The sequence below is a fragment of the Mesoplodon bidens genome (assembly GCF_964165515.1).
Source record: "Mesoplodon bidens genome assembly, chromosome: 11".
NCBI classification, from domain to species: domain Eukaryota; kingdom Metazoa; phylum Chordata; class Mammalia; order Artiodactyla; family Ziphiidae; genus Mesoplodon; species Mesoplodon bidens.
This window is the reverse complement of record NC_138167.1, coordinates 30,367,277-30,381,509: the sequence shown is the minus strand read 5'-3', so window position 1 is coordinate 30,381,509 and position 14,233 is coordinate 30,367,277. Positions and strand designations below refer to the sequence as shown.

Below are 14,233 nucleotides of genomic sequence, written 5' to 3'. Positions count from 1 at the left end.
AGCCCAGGACCCCGTGTGACTGCACAGGTCACACACCTATGAAGCTGCTTGCCCAGCAGCCATGTTTACACAAGTAACCTTGCTCCCCAGACACAGGTGACCCAAGCTGGCTCAATGATATCCTCTCCAAAGAACTAAATCTAAGAGACATAGAGATTAAGTCAGTTAGATGGTGGTGGGCACTGAGTGATTAGTTAATGTGGACTTTTAAGGTGGTGGCCATTTGTAACCATGTGCATGCAGTTTCATAAGCAGAAAAGCCAGGTGTAGGAAAAACTGGAGAATATAGCAGCATTTGGTGAGATAACCAAGACACCATGTGACCACAGAGAGTATGAGAAGAGAGAGAGAAGCTACCTGATGAGTTATCAGGAGGCCAGATTATAGAGACTACTTTCCTGTTCCCATGAGGCCCAGCTGTACTTGAAATCCCCTATGCCCTCTTAGACAGAACTAGGATATTGTGTGTACTAACCACATACAGATCTATAATTGTTTCTGTATCTATCCATTTGTGTATGTATTAAGGGGATGCATAAGATGTCTCAGACTCTAATCCAGTATCACAGAAGGCTAGTTCATTCTAGCCTTCTCTTCTTGCTCATCTGTAACTTCCCTCTTCAACAGAGAGAAACCTGGCTCTTAACATCCACCATCCATTACTTACCTGTTCAACCCTTTCCATCGTTTTTAAATTGGGCTGTTTATTATTTTTCTTACATATAATAAATATTGAATAATCTTATTGAATTGTAAGAGTTCTTATTCTTTATTATTGTGGATACGTCTTTTATCAAGCATATGTGTTGCAAATATTTTCTCCCAGTTCAAGCTTTTCTTTTCATCTTCTTTCAAAGATCAAAATGTGGGGCTTCCCTGGTGGCGCAGTGGTTGAGAGTCCACCTGCCGATGCAGGGGACACGGGTTCGTGCCCTGGTCCGGGAAGATCCCACATGCTGCGGAGCGGCTGGGCCTGTGAGCCATGGCCGCTGAGCCTGCGTGTCCGGAGCCTGTGCTCTGCCATGGGAGAGGCCACAACAGTGAGAGGCCCATGTACCACAAAAAAAAAAAAAAAAAAAAAGATCAAAATGTTTTCATTTCAATGAAGTTCAATGTATTTTTTTTTCTTTTATAGTTTGTGCTTTTTGTGTTCCATCTAAGAAATTTTAGCTTAAGCCAAGGTTTCAAAGATTGTCTCCTATGTTTTCTTCTAGATGTTTTATAGTTTTAGCTTTAGGTCAAATGATCCATTTTGAGTTAATTTTTGTCAACACAGTTCTCAAAAGATAGCGTTTTTTTTTTGTTTTTTTTTGTTTTTTTTAATAAATTTATTTATTTATTTATTTTTGGCTGTGTTGGGTCTTCGTTTCTGTGCGAGGGCTTTCTCTAGTTGTGGCAAGCGGGGGCCACTCTTCATCGCGGTGCGCGGGCCTCTCACTGTTGCGGCCTCTCTTGTTGAGGAGCACAGGCTCCAGACGCGCAGGCTCAGTAGTTGTGGCTCACGGGCCTAGTTGCTCCGTGGCATGTGGGATCTTCCCAGACCAGGGCTCAAACCCGTGTCCCCTGCATTAGCAGGCAGATTCTCAACCACTGCGCCACCAGGGAAGCCCAAAAGATAGCGTTTTTATTTTTGCATTTACATTTCTTTGGTTATATAATATTCAAATTACATTATGGCAGTAACAAGTCCAGCTATTATGAACAGCTTAGAAAAGCACAACCAAGTCTTGGTAAGTGTACTACTCAACTGCGAGAGGGACATGCAGAGTATACTAGAGAATAGCCTCCCTAGCCTTGAGTCTTCAGCACTATGGGCCTCAATGGGCAAGTTTTACTGACAGAATGGAAAATTTTGGTTAATCTGGTATATAGGTAAACAGGAGATGGGTTAAAGAACATCTACCAGATATAAACAAGTGAGTTGACAGATCATTTTTGTGCCTGCCAAACTAGCCCCAAATTATGTCCTTATTTTCGGATGTCACAATTTTTAAAAAACTGGCAGACTTGAGTGCATTACAAACTGCTCTTCAGAGTTCTGTGACTCCATGGCAGTTAACTCAGTAATTCAAGTGAAAGAAGTTGCTTTTTTTGTTTTTCTACTTTGCATGGATTTCTTTTTTATTTTCTAGCAGCTCCATAGCTTAAAAGAAAGGGAGTAAAAGTTGGAAATAATGATTGAACAGATACTTACTCAGAGGAAATCAATCAGATATGTGTGCTGGATAGTACGTGTGGAAGACAGTGTTTGTTCCCTAACCAACAGCCATTTCCTCCTCTTCGCTGCACAGAACCCTGATTTTGTACCAGTAACAATGTACCCAATATAGTAGACACTAACAAAGCAGCAAAAGGTTGCCAGCTGCAGAGACCCAGTGCTTAGCCCCGATCCTGCTTGATCCTACCTCAAGAAAATTTTACAGTCCTCAGGCATGTCTCTGAGTTTTCACTTCTTAGTTAGCTGGCCTTTATAACATCCAAATAAGGTTGACAGGTAAATGAATAAATGGTGACAAGGTGATATTATAAAGAGGTCTTGATTCATTTTAGTTATTTAAGGTTGATTCATGAATTGCCTCACCAGGTTGATTCACATTTACATGTCTCAAGGGAGACCACTTTCTCTAGTTTCCTTGAAGACAGTTTACCAGCCTTACCAGTCTTAATGTCAAAATGTAAATATACTGGTTTAGTTCTCCTGAGAAGAATTTCTCTCATAAAAATGAGCTTAGAATATTGTTTTACTTACCTTCAAAATATTTTTAAGCTTGAGTGATAATGTGCTATGGAAGAAAAACCTTATTTGATCTGATTTAATAAAATCAGAAGTCCCATTTTATGATTTAAGTATATATAATCTTATATTACAATTATTTTGTTTTATTAATTTGGACTATGTTGAGAAAATCATTTTTGCTGTTAAAAGAGCCTGCCTAATTTATTCTCTGAATTGTGAACAGATAAATTTAATTATTAGTCTCTTTAAATTTCCTTTGGAAACATCTTCTCCAAACTTCAAATCATAAAAGCCAAGACTGATGTTTTGACTAACCTAAAATACAATGATTGGTAGGCACAAAATAAAGAACAGTTTAAAATGCCATTCCAGATAAATCTGAGAAGACATAGAAATATAACAAAAAGAAAATACCTACCTCAGCTCCATCACTTGAAGGCATGGCTGGAAGAGGAATCAGCAATGATGCCAAATAAGAAACATGAAAGTCATTTACTCCCAACCACAATTTCACAGAAGTGGAAACTAGGGCTCAGAAAGATTGAGTGATTAACTTTAGATCATATTCTTTGTCATTGGCAGGAGTCTAAATCCAGGTTTCCTTACTTCCAATCGTGTGTTATTAGTGGTTGTTGTTTTCCATTAAATTATCTCTAGTGGGGATGATCACATCTGTTATGGCCATCTTTATGCTGGATATCAATGACTAGTCTAATTGGTCAGTCATCATTATCCTGGTGATCAAAATGATTAGGGAGGTTGACCCTTCTGTTTCATTCACTTCTGATGGATGAACTTCAACCTTGTCGTAGCTGCCCTGGCTTTTCGACTTGGTTTTATGAGCATAAATTCATCAACTTTTCCAGTTTTCCATTTCAATCCTGGGGAAAAAGAATTAAGAGATCTAAATCTAGCATGTACAGTTGTATAAGTTAATCAAAGATCTAAATCTAGCATGTAGAGTTGTATAAGTTAATCACAGATGATGAAGTGCTATACATCACAACTCTGTGAGATATTATTCCCACTTTACAGGTAAGAGATATGACTTGTCCAGCTGAGTTGCAGAACCAGACTAGAAACAAGTTCCTCTATCTCCAAATCCTGCGCTCTTTCCACATTTTACCTATGGCAAATCACTTAAGAAAATATTTACCTTCTATTATAATGGACACGATTAACTCATTTCCGTTAAAAAAATGGGAAAGGCCAAATGTTTTTCTCATCTATTATTATTCTAATACTTGGAAAAACACAAACCTGAACAAGGAAGGTTTAAACATTTGTAGTAGAATGAATTAATTAATTCACAACAAACATGTATACTGAGCACTTACTATGCACCACAAGCTGTTAGTTATGAAGGGACAAACCTGCTTCTGGGAGTAATATGTAAACTGTAAACACTAATGTAGAGTGAAATTATTTTAAAAGAAAATTCACAAATTAGTTATAGCCTGTAAATCTCTGGATATCATTAGACAAAGGCCCAAATTAAAGACTCAGAAATGCTTACTAAAAAGAAATCTTCCCAGTCACCTACTTCAATAGCCACCCCTTCAAGATAAGGAAACCTAGAAGGTAGAGGTTAACTGACTTGCCAAACATCACTTCACCAGTTACTGTCAAAGCAAGATAATTGCTTTAGAAAAGTTTAAAGTTTCAGGACACAATGAGAAGTCTTGAGACTTATTTGAAACTTTAACATCCAGGACCTAACAATGGTTTAACTTGTCTACAGCAAGTAAACATAAAACACAAAGGAAGCTTCTAGTTTCTTTTTCAGTAATGTGGCAATTCCCTGGTCCCTAATTGTGGAGAGATGACTAACTGGTTTATACATAACAGCTATCGGTAATGATCAGGCAAAGTTGGAGCCATTTACATTTCAACTACTTTGCTGTTTTTACAAAACTGAAAAGTACTGTTGGTGTTGATACAGTACCCGCTTCCCTCAAAGCTCAAGTTTTCACTTTCAACTGTTATGTAGGATACTTTGAGCTGGAAAATTTTAAAGGTGTTATTTCCACAGCACATTAGCATAACAAACACAAAACACCTGAAGTCAATGAGCATGGCACTATATAGAATTAATGGAATGTAGACAAATGAGATGTGATCAGTAAGTGAATGCTTCGTTTTCAGTCCACTTTATTCATATCAAAGAGTTTCCTCAAAATTCAAAGCAATCTTAACTGTCATTAACTTCCACTGAAAGAAATGGAAAAATCCATTAATGGACACTGCTTGTCAAATTGGAATCTACATTCTTTTAAATCAGTGGAACACTGTAGGCATAGAACCTAAGCATAAATAATGCTGTTAGCAATTGGGTATCCATTCACCTTACTGAATGGCAAATAAAAAAGGCATGCAAACAGATATGAAGTACTGGCCAACTTAACTGCTCTTTAAAATACCTGTCTCAACATACCTTGCAAAGTATATACCGGAGGATAAAAGGAGAATGAGGCAAAGGAGGAAATCAGGTACAGAAGGATCTATGATGATGTTAACTTAATTTTAGCTGTAGCACCAAATTGGCCTCTGCTTACTTTGTTTATTCTGGGCATTAGGGTCCTGACTGCCAATGTTAATTGGGTCCATCAAATTTGGATATTTCACCTAATTGAAAATCTTTGAGGATTTCCTTGTAAAAGCACTAATTTAAAAGAATAAAACCTCCTCTATGGAGGTTTAACAGACATAAATGAATACAGTGAATTATAAATCAAGTAATAGGAATAAGTACTCATAGCAAATTACAAATAATCCCACTTTACCGAGCATCAATAAAACACAATAAAACTGAGTAATGAAGATAGACTCTTTATCCTCCATGTTAAAGTATAATTTTAAAAAAATAAAATCATGACTCTCAAGCAAATATAAAATTAACACATGTAAAAGATTTTCTTTAACTCATTAACCCTAATGAGAGAGCCAGATAGATGTTATGATAAATTCAAAAAGAATTTAAGAAGCTGGACTATTTACAGGAAATTTAACAAAGAAATATTAAAATAAGATTGCTGGGTTAAGATATAAGCTGGTGATGACCAATAGGCCATAAATCTCTGGGGTTATCTGTTTGGAAGATAAGGAGTGTGATTAAATGAAACTATAACTCCATCTGAAATCCCTCCTCATCCCCCAAATCAAAGACTAGTGGGAAACTGAAAAACAATGAGTTGAGAGAATCATCCTTTTACCTAAATTTGTATTTGAATCTCTAGTTATTCCTTTATGATAGTTTTCCTGGAAATGGAATTAGAGTTTCAAAGGCTATGAACTCTGGAGTCAGACCCATGATTATGTCTCCCTGCCCCTTCCCCTTATTACTAGCTTTGTGACCTTGGTAACTAAGGCCTAGGTTTGCTCATCTGTAATGTGGACATCATATTATAGAGATGCTAGATAATATATTTAAAAATTTAGCTCAGACCTATAGCTCAAATAGATGGTAGCAACCAAAAGCAACACCTCACTCCTACCCCACTTTATCATGCATTCCATTTAAATGTCATCTCTTCATAGAGGTCTTCCTCGTCCATCTCTTTCACCCCAGATATTCCCTACCAGAGTTCCTTTTCTTTTATAACCTTTTTACAGTTGGTAATTATTTACCTTGTCTGTCTTGACCATGGGACTAGAAGCTTCAGGAAGCAGGGTAATGTATATCTCATTCACCACTGTGTATCCAGAATCAAGCCCAGTGCTTGGCATATAGTAGACATTTAGAAAATATTTGATAATAAATGAATCTAAGCCCCGAATAGGACAGCATTACCCAGCATCATAGAATAGGGCTTATCATAAAAAATGTGGAAACCTGTATTTTTTCCTTCAGGCTTTGCCACTGTCAGGGAATTGAGAAAAGGATTTCTGGATGCATAAATTTTCTTTTAGTCATGTGCCGAAGGATACAGGATATAAGGATATAGGATATTTTTGAATACTGTATAATTGTGAATATTAAAATGTACAAACTCATACAACTCAATAACAAAAAACCAAACAATTCAATTAAAAAATGGGCAGAAGAACTAAACAGACATTTTCCCAAAGACATCCAAATGGCCAACAGGTACCTGAAAAGATGCTCAATATCACTAATCATCAGGGAAATGCAAATCAAAGCCACAGTGAGATATTACCTCACACCTGTTAAATGGTTATCATTAAGAAGACAATTGATAACAACTGTTGGCAAGGATGTGGAAAAAAGGGAAACCTTGTACACTCTTAGTGGGAATATAAATTGGTTCAGCCACTATGGAAAACAATATGGAAATTCCTCAAAATATTAAAAATAAATCTACCATATGACCCATCAATGCTACTTCTGGGTATATACCTAAAGGAAATGAAAACAGGATATTGAGAGATATATGCACTCCCATGTTTATTGCAGCATTATTCACAATAGCCAGGATATGGAAACAAGCTAAGGCCCACCAACAGATGAATTGTTAGGAAGCTGTGGTATAATATACACAAATGGAATATTATTAAGTCATGACAAAGAAGGACATCTTGTCATTTGTGATAACCTGGATGAATCTTGAGGACATTATGCTAAGTGAGGTAAGTCAGACAGAGAAAGATAAGTACTATATGATTCACTCATATGTGGAATCTAAAAAAGCCAAATTCGTAGAAACAGAGTAAAATGGTGGTTACCAGGGGATGGGGGCGGGGGAGGAATGGGATAGAACATATGTTGTTTAAGGGTACAAACTTGCAACAAGTAGTAAATAAGCCTTAGAGATAAGAACTTAGTTATTCTAACCACTCAAACGATGAGAAATGATAATTAAGTAAAGTGATAGAGGTGTTAATTATTGATAAAATGACAATCATACTACAATATATAAATGTATCAAAATCAGTATGTTGTATCCCTTAAATTTACACAATGTTATATGCCAAATATATTTCTATTTATTTTTAAAATATTATTTATTATTTTTTATTTTTGGCTGCGTTGGGTTTTCATTGCTGAATGCGGGCTTCCTCTAGTTGCGGCGAGCGGGGGCTACTCTTCATCGTGGTGAGTGGGCTTCTCGTTGCAGAAGCTTCTCTCATTGCGGAGCATGGGCTCTAGGCATGCAGGCTTCAGTAATTGCGGCACTTCGGCTCAGTAATTGTGGTGCGCGGGCCCTAGAGTGCAGGCTCCAGTAGTTATGGCGCATGGGCTTAGCTGCTCCATGGAATGTGGGATCTTCCAGCACCAGCGCTCGAACCTGTGTCCCCTGCATTGGCAGGAGGATTCTTAACCACTGAGCCACCAGGGAAGTACAATATACTTCTACTTAAAATGTACAAATATTCATTTTGTATTACATACCTAAATATAAATGAAACTAAATTTGTTTAACTTATGAGAATTCCAAAATGTAAGAGATTTATAAAGGTAGCCAATCCTTAACCGTATAAAATGCTGTTCTTCCCAAAGTAATGATAGATTAGATTTCTAGATGTATAAATTATAGGCATCCATCACCCTCATTTGTCACCCAGCATTTAGATATCCTTCTCTACTTCTCTGTTTCATTTAACATAACTCAAGCCTTTAGCAAACTCAAAGAAAAAGCATCAATATAGAAAATCCGTATGTGGACCTCTCTGCTGACGTAGTGGTTAAGAATCTACCTGCCAATGCAGGGGACACGGGTTCAAATCCTGGTCTGGGAAGATCCCACATGCCGCAGAGCAACTAAGCCCGTGTGCCACAACTACTGAGCCTGCACTCCAGAGCCTGTGAGCCACAACAACTGAAGCCTGCGTGCCTAGAGCCAGTGCTCCGCAACAAGAGAAGCCACCACAACGAGAAGCCTGCTACCGCAATGAAGAGTAGGCCCCTCTCGCCGCAACAAGAGAAAGACCGTGCACAGCAACAAAGACCCAATACAGCCAAAAATAAATAAATTAATTAATTAAAAAAAAAAAAGAAAATCCATACGTGTTTATTTGAAATGCATACTATAGTAAATGTCCTGGGTGTGGTGCTGACAGAGCTTAGTTTTGTAAAGCATATACTTATTCAAATGACATTTCACAGAATTATTTCATAAGTTTACAAATCTGAAAACATCTGCCCTTACTATCTATTCTTATTCAGTCTTCTGGGAATTTCAGCTCACTTTATCGGAAGAAAAGTAAATAGACATTCTGTTCTCATCATTTCTATCTAAGGAGAAATGTTCTTGTTATTTCTGCAACCTAATTATTTTAAATAGTCAAACTCAGAGGCTGAAGATCAAGCTTAAGGTCAAAACCAATGGGAAAGAAAGTACCTTCTAAACTAAAGGTAAAGTGGCTTCAGTAATGGCCTTGAGTTCTGGATTGAAGAGAAGGACTGAATTTCATGATGGAAAAATTCAGAATGAACTCTTCCAAGGCAAGCAGACTTGAGACCAATCATAAGAATTCAAACAGAAATAGATCTATATGCATCAATTTATCCTTTTATTTTCTAAACTACTTTTTCTGTTAAACTACACAAAGGGACTGTGTTTTATATTTTTGTTTCATTTGGTTACTCTTTGTGTTTGACATGTTTTTCCATTAAAAAAATTATAACAAAGAGCCAAAAAGAGAAAAAGAACACGCATTACAACATGAAACCATTTCAGACATATAACTTCTGCCTTATGTGGTTCCATATAAATTGAAACAACACATAGGATAGATGGTACAGAAAATGTTTCACATGGGCATTTTAAAACTTAGGAATATGAACTGGTTGAATCTCAAGTGATTCTGTTGATAAAATCAGAAAGACACAAAGCCTTGAAAGTAAATATTAGCCACTGTGTGCCTTGGCCTAAAAAATTTGAACCTAGAGAAAATCATCTAGCAGGTAGAAAAACAACACTCTTCAAAGTCCATTCAAAATCATTTTGTTTCATCAGATTCATCTACATTATGAAACAAAGAAGCCTCGGTGTGACCAGAAAGTTCTAGATTGAGAGAATCAAGAGACAGATTCTAGGCCATACTCTATTATTGCCAAGAAATTATAATCTCACCTCTCTAGGCTTCCATTTTTTATCTGTAAATTGAAGGAATTAGATCGTACTTAGTATAGCTAGATAACTTAGTAGAACTCTAGATGCCAGATGTAATGTTCTAGAGGTCAATGCTCCCTATGAACATCATAATGTTCAAAGTATCTCACCCACCTTAATACAGAAAGCCCTTAATGAATACCCTTCTTCCCATCAAAGACTATTTTTTAAAAAGGACTCCTACTGGATGGGAATTAAGAGCACTAAACACAGACTTTTGCCTTCACAATTTTGTCTAGGCATGGCTTTTCTTTGCCCTTACATGCTACAGTAGCATAGTGGCTTTGAGATCAGGCTGACCTGAGAGTAAATGTCAGCTTTGCCACTAACTAGTTTATGACCATCTTAAGCAAGTCATTTACTTTCCCTGAGATTTATTTTCCTCATCAGTAAAATGAGCATATTAATAGTATCTTTATCATAAGGCTTTGTGAGGATTAAATGAGATAAAACACAAAAAGTCATTGGTAAGGTACCTGCCACATGTGTTCAATTATTATTATTGACTATCTCTTCCTATTTTGACATGTCCTGTGGATTCATGTGGTTGTGGGTGGGGACTTTTGGCTTACACTTGAAGGTGAGCAAAGATTGGTACAATGGAGTGAGTGAAAGGGATTGGGATGGGGGAGAGGCAAATGTAAACCACCAAATTTAAGCTTCAAAAATAAAATCTGCTGGATAATTATTTTTAAAGAATATTTTTAAAGCTAAATTAAGGGCTGCTAAGGGAACTCTTGTCTAACAAATTGGTAACTAAATGCATGTTTAGAATTAGAAGAATTCCCAAACTAGGCTCAGTAAAGTCCAAATTTGGATTATTTCATTAAAAAACATTTTCTGCAAATAAAATACATCAAGATACTAATAGTGGATATATCTGGATGGTAAAAGTATAGATAATATTTATTTGCTCCTTTATATACACTTCATTTATTTTCCAAGTTATTGTTTTCTAAAGTAAACGTTTTATTTTATAATCAGAAAATTAATCATTGTAAGATATGTAATAACTAGAGAAGAAAACGATATGGATCTTTTATGGATCTGTTTTTAACGTAGCTTAGATTCTCCTGCAGCTGTTTAATACTTGCACTTTTTTTTCTTGTTAATGATGTAATTATTTAATCTTCCTCTGAGTCTGTAGCATTAAAGTCACTGTCTCAAAGACTGAAATTCTAAGATGATTTCAGAACATCAAACACTCTCACTGGAACACAGTAGAAAGATTCAAGTTAGGAATGAGGGGGCAAAGCAGGCAGAAGAAATAAGATTTTTAAAAAGTGTTTACACTTTTTAAAAATCTTATTAAATCTTATTAAATTTCTTTAAAAAAGAAATTTTAAAAAATTTCTTACACAGATATATATATACACACACATACATGTACATAAATACATACATATTCATACACATACATATACACATTGCCCCCATCTCACTTCCTGTTGCTTTTTATCTTAGATAAGGTTTGATTATTGCTAATGATACCCAGCTGTGCCAATTCCTTGGGCTCTTTACCCATGTTTTCCTTTCTCTCGGATGTAATTTCTCTTGCCATTTAAATAGTCCTTCAAAATGAGGCCATTCTGACCGGCCCTGATCTAGCATATGGTTGGCAAATATCCTATGAGTTCAGGATGCTTAGCCAGATAATTCAGATACCGCAGATGTGGCCTCTGCTTAAATGACCTTAAATGGACTTCAGGGCCTAGAGGCTGAAGGCATGCTAAGAGACCAAATAAGAAGTCGCAGTTAATGGGAAAGTGCATTATCCCTGAATCTATTCATCTAGGAATAGGCATATGTTCAGAATTATTAAAGACTTCTAAGGAGGGCAACCTTACACATTTATTTCTTTTTATAATTAGAGAAGAAATTAGAAACCATGTAGTTCGACCACTTCCTTTTCACACATGAGAAAAATAAAACCAGATATGCTAAGTATTTCACGCAGAGCCATCACGTCTCCTGATACCTTGAGTCTGACGTCAGTCTTTGGTTGTAAGCAACAGAAACCCCCCTGGCTATCCTAAGAAAGAAGGAATGTGCTAGAAGATAACGGAGTTCTCACAGAAGTAAAGCAAAGCCTCAAGTGCCAAGATCAGAAAGTACAAAACCAGGTAGCTACAGTGGGCTCAGGAATAGGAACTGTTCAATGTTTTGACACAGAGCAATCATAGAACATGAGGAACCAATAGTTGTCTTTATTCCTGGATCATTCCATTAACAAGTCCAAGGACCAGGAAGAAAAAGTCAGATTGACTCTTGGGTCATCCACCCACCCTTAGTCAGTGAGGCATGTACCTTGCTTTATGGTCTCAGAAAGTTTTCACTTAATAGGGGAGAGGTAATTCCACAAAAGGAAATTGTAATACTATTATGCTATTGCTCAAAAAGGGAGAATGGATGAAAAAACCTCCTATGCTCACTACGCTTGTCCAGTGTTCATTTTACCACATAAACTGTCTTATTTAGGTGTAAAAATCCGTGAGTTCATTAAACATATTCCTTATACTGCTTACAGAACCATATATTTCTCAAATTGACTATATATTCCTCTGACTTTGTCCTGCCTCCTTATTGACCAGAAAATACCCTTGAGGGAGGTAATACACTTACAAATTAGAGTTAATTTAACAGAACCTCCAATAAAGGAGAAAGGGGAAAGCACTGGAGAGCTCTGTATACCCAAGATGGAGGAGTGAAAGGAGAGATCAGGAACACCAAAGACAAACACTGTCTTCTTCACATTTTTGTCTAGTCTTCACCCAACTATAGGGCTCATAAAACTTTGCATTTTTGTCCTATTGCCTTTTACATAAATCTTCTAACTTGTAGGAATTTACTAAGCAGCTGAAAATTAGTTCTTTTCTATGGGAGCCTTAGTCAGGTGAGCCAATTTTTTTCTCTTCATGATGATTGTGGAAAGATCATAGAAAAATTCAGTTACAGAAAAAAGAAAATCTGTACCAATGAGCTCCTTTTCCCTCAGATAGCTCTTTGGAATAGGAGAAATAAAAATTAATTAATATTTTTCAATTTACCAAGAACAAGGCTTGCATTCCAAAACTTTTGCACATGCCAAAAATTTGTAGCAATACTAACGTTCAGGATAGAAATTGTGCAGATTCAGAGGTTTTCATTGTCAGATAGTCCTAAAGTAATTGGAAGCAGTCTATTTTATTTTCCTCTCTTTCCTCTGGAAAGAGGAAAGAACTGACATTGTTTGAAGACCACACATTAACCCTGAACAGTAAGTATGTTATTGCCATTTTCTTTAGAGAGGAAGAAACAAGGCTCAAATTTATTCTGTAACTTGCCAAGGTTTAAATTTCAGAATGAGTCCTGCTCTGGAATTTAAATATATCTGTTTAATCACAACATGTATATTTTTTTCCATTATGTCATTGTCCTATCCATTAAACCCAAACACACACAAAAATCTTTAGTGCAGGAGTTGAAAATTAAAAGAGAATTTTCTTATCACATAATGCTGAAAACATATAGCATGGGAGTCTTTTAATCTGACAAAATATTCAACTGTCATGCAAGATCTGTGTGTGTGTGTTTTAGATGTATAATATTTAATTAATCCACTATATTTTAGGCTCCTTGTTGTGGGGAGGGTGGAACATCTGTTTGATTTACCTTTATATCACCAGTGCCTAGTATGGGAACTGGCACATAGTAAGAGCCCAATAAATTCTGGTTGAATGCAAGTTGTTGGGTGCTAAAATTAGCTCATTATCTCACAGATTATTAAGACTTTTATTGATTCCTAATCTACAAGTTTCTTCTTTAATCAGTTTGCTAATTCATTCAGCTTCTGATACACAGAAATGAACAAAATCTAATAACCCATGATGCCATTGTAGAATGTACGTTGCTGCTGTTGCTGTATGCTACCATGCTGATCCTGTTAGACACAACATATTTATGAACCACTTTTACAGTGGATGCGGTTGGTGCCTCAACAAGATCCACCTTATAGGGTGCCAATACAGCTACCCTATTCTCCAGAGAATTGCCCTAAGCTGACAGGAACTGCCAGGCCTGCAAGGTTTTGCTCCCCACCCTTCACAAACTGCCTTCCACCATCCCTTCCAGGGTTTCCCACAAGTAATAACTGATTGACATGTAGGTATCAGAAGTCAGTCTGCTCAGCGTATAAGATTAATTCTATGGTATAATTTGTGTTTCAGAACTTCCTGTGAAATCAGACTGAATGTAAACAAAATAGTAGGAGGGGTGGACAGTCAGTAGAAGCTTGCTAAGCATGGAGGAAAGTCTGAATGCAAAGGTCCTGAGGCAAGAGCTCATGGTATCTTCAGAGAATGGCAAGAAAAACGTAAGACTTGAGCAGAGATTTCATGGGGGAGAATAGTGGAGAGGAAGTTGTAAGTTAATACAAGGATACACA

The 14,233-nt window shown here is 36.6% G+C and overlaps 1 long non-coding RNA gene across 12 annotated transcripts in view; it reads right to left on the bottom strand.

Annotated features, from left to right (window-relative positions):
* Positions 1 to 14,233, bottom strand: part of LOC308625645 — a 259,830-nt gene that overhangs the window by 164,804 nt on the left and 80,793 nt on the right. For all 12 annotated transcript variants that reach the window (XR_014017130.1, XR_014017131.1, XR_014017132.1 and 9 more), the window contains one exon: positions 3,156 to 3,618. This is a non-coding gene — a long non-coding RNA (uncharacterized lncRNA). The remainder of the gene's footprint in view (positions 1 to 3,155; positions 3,619 to 14,233) is intronic.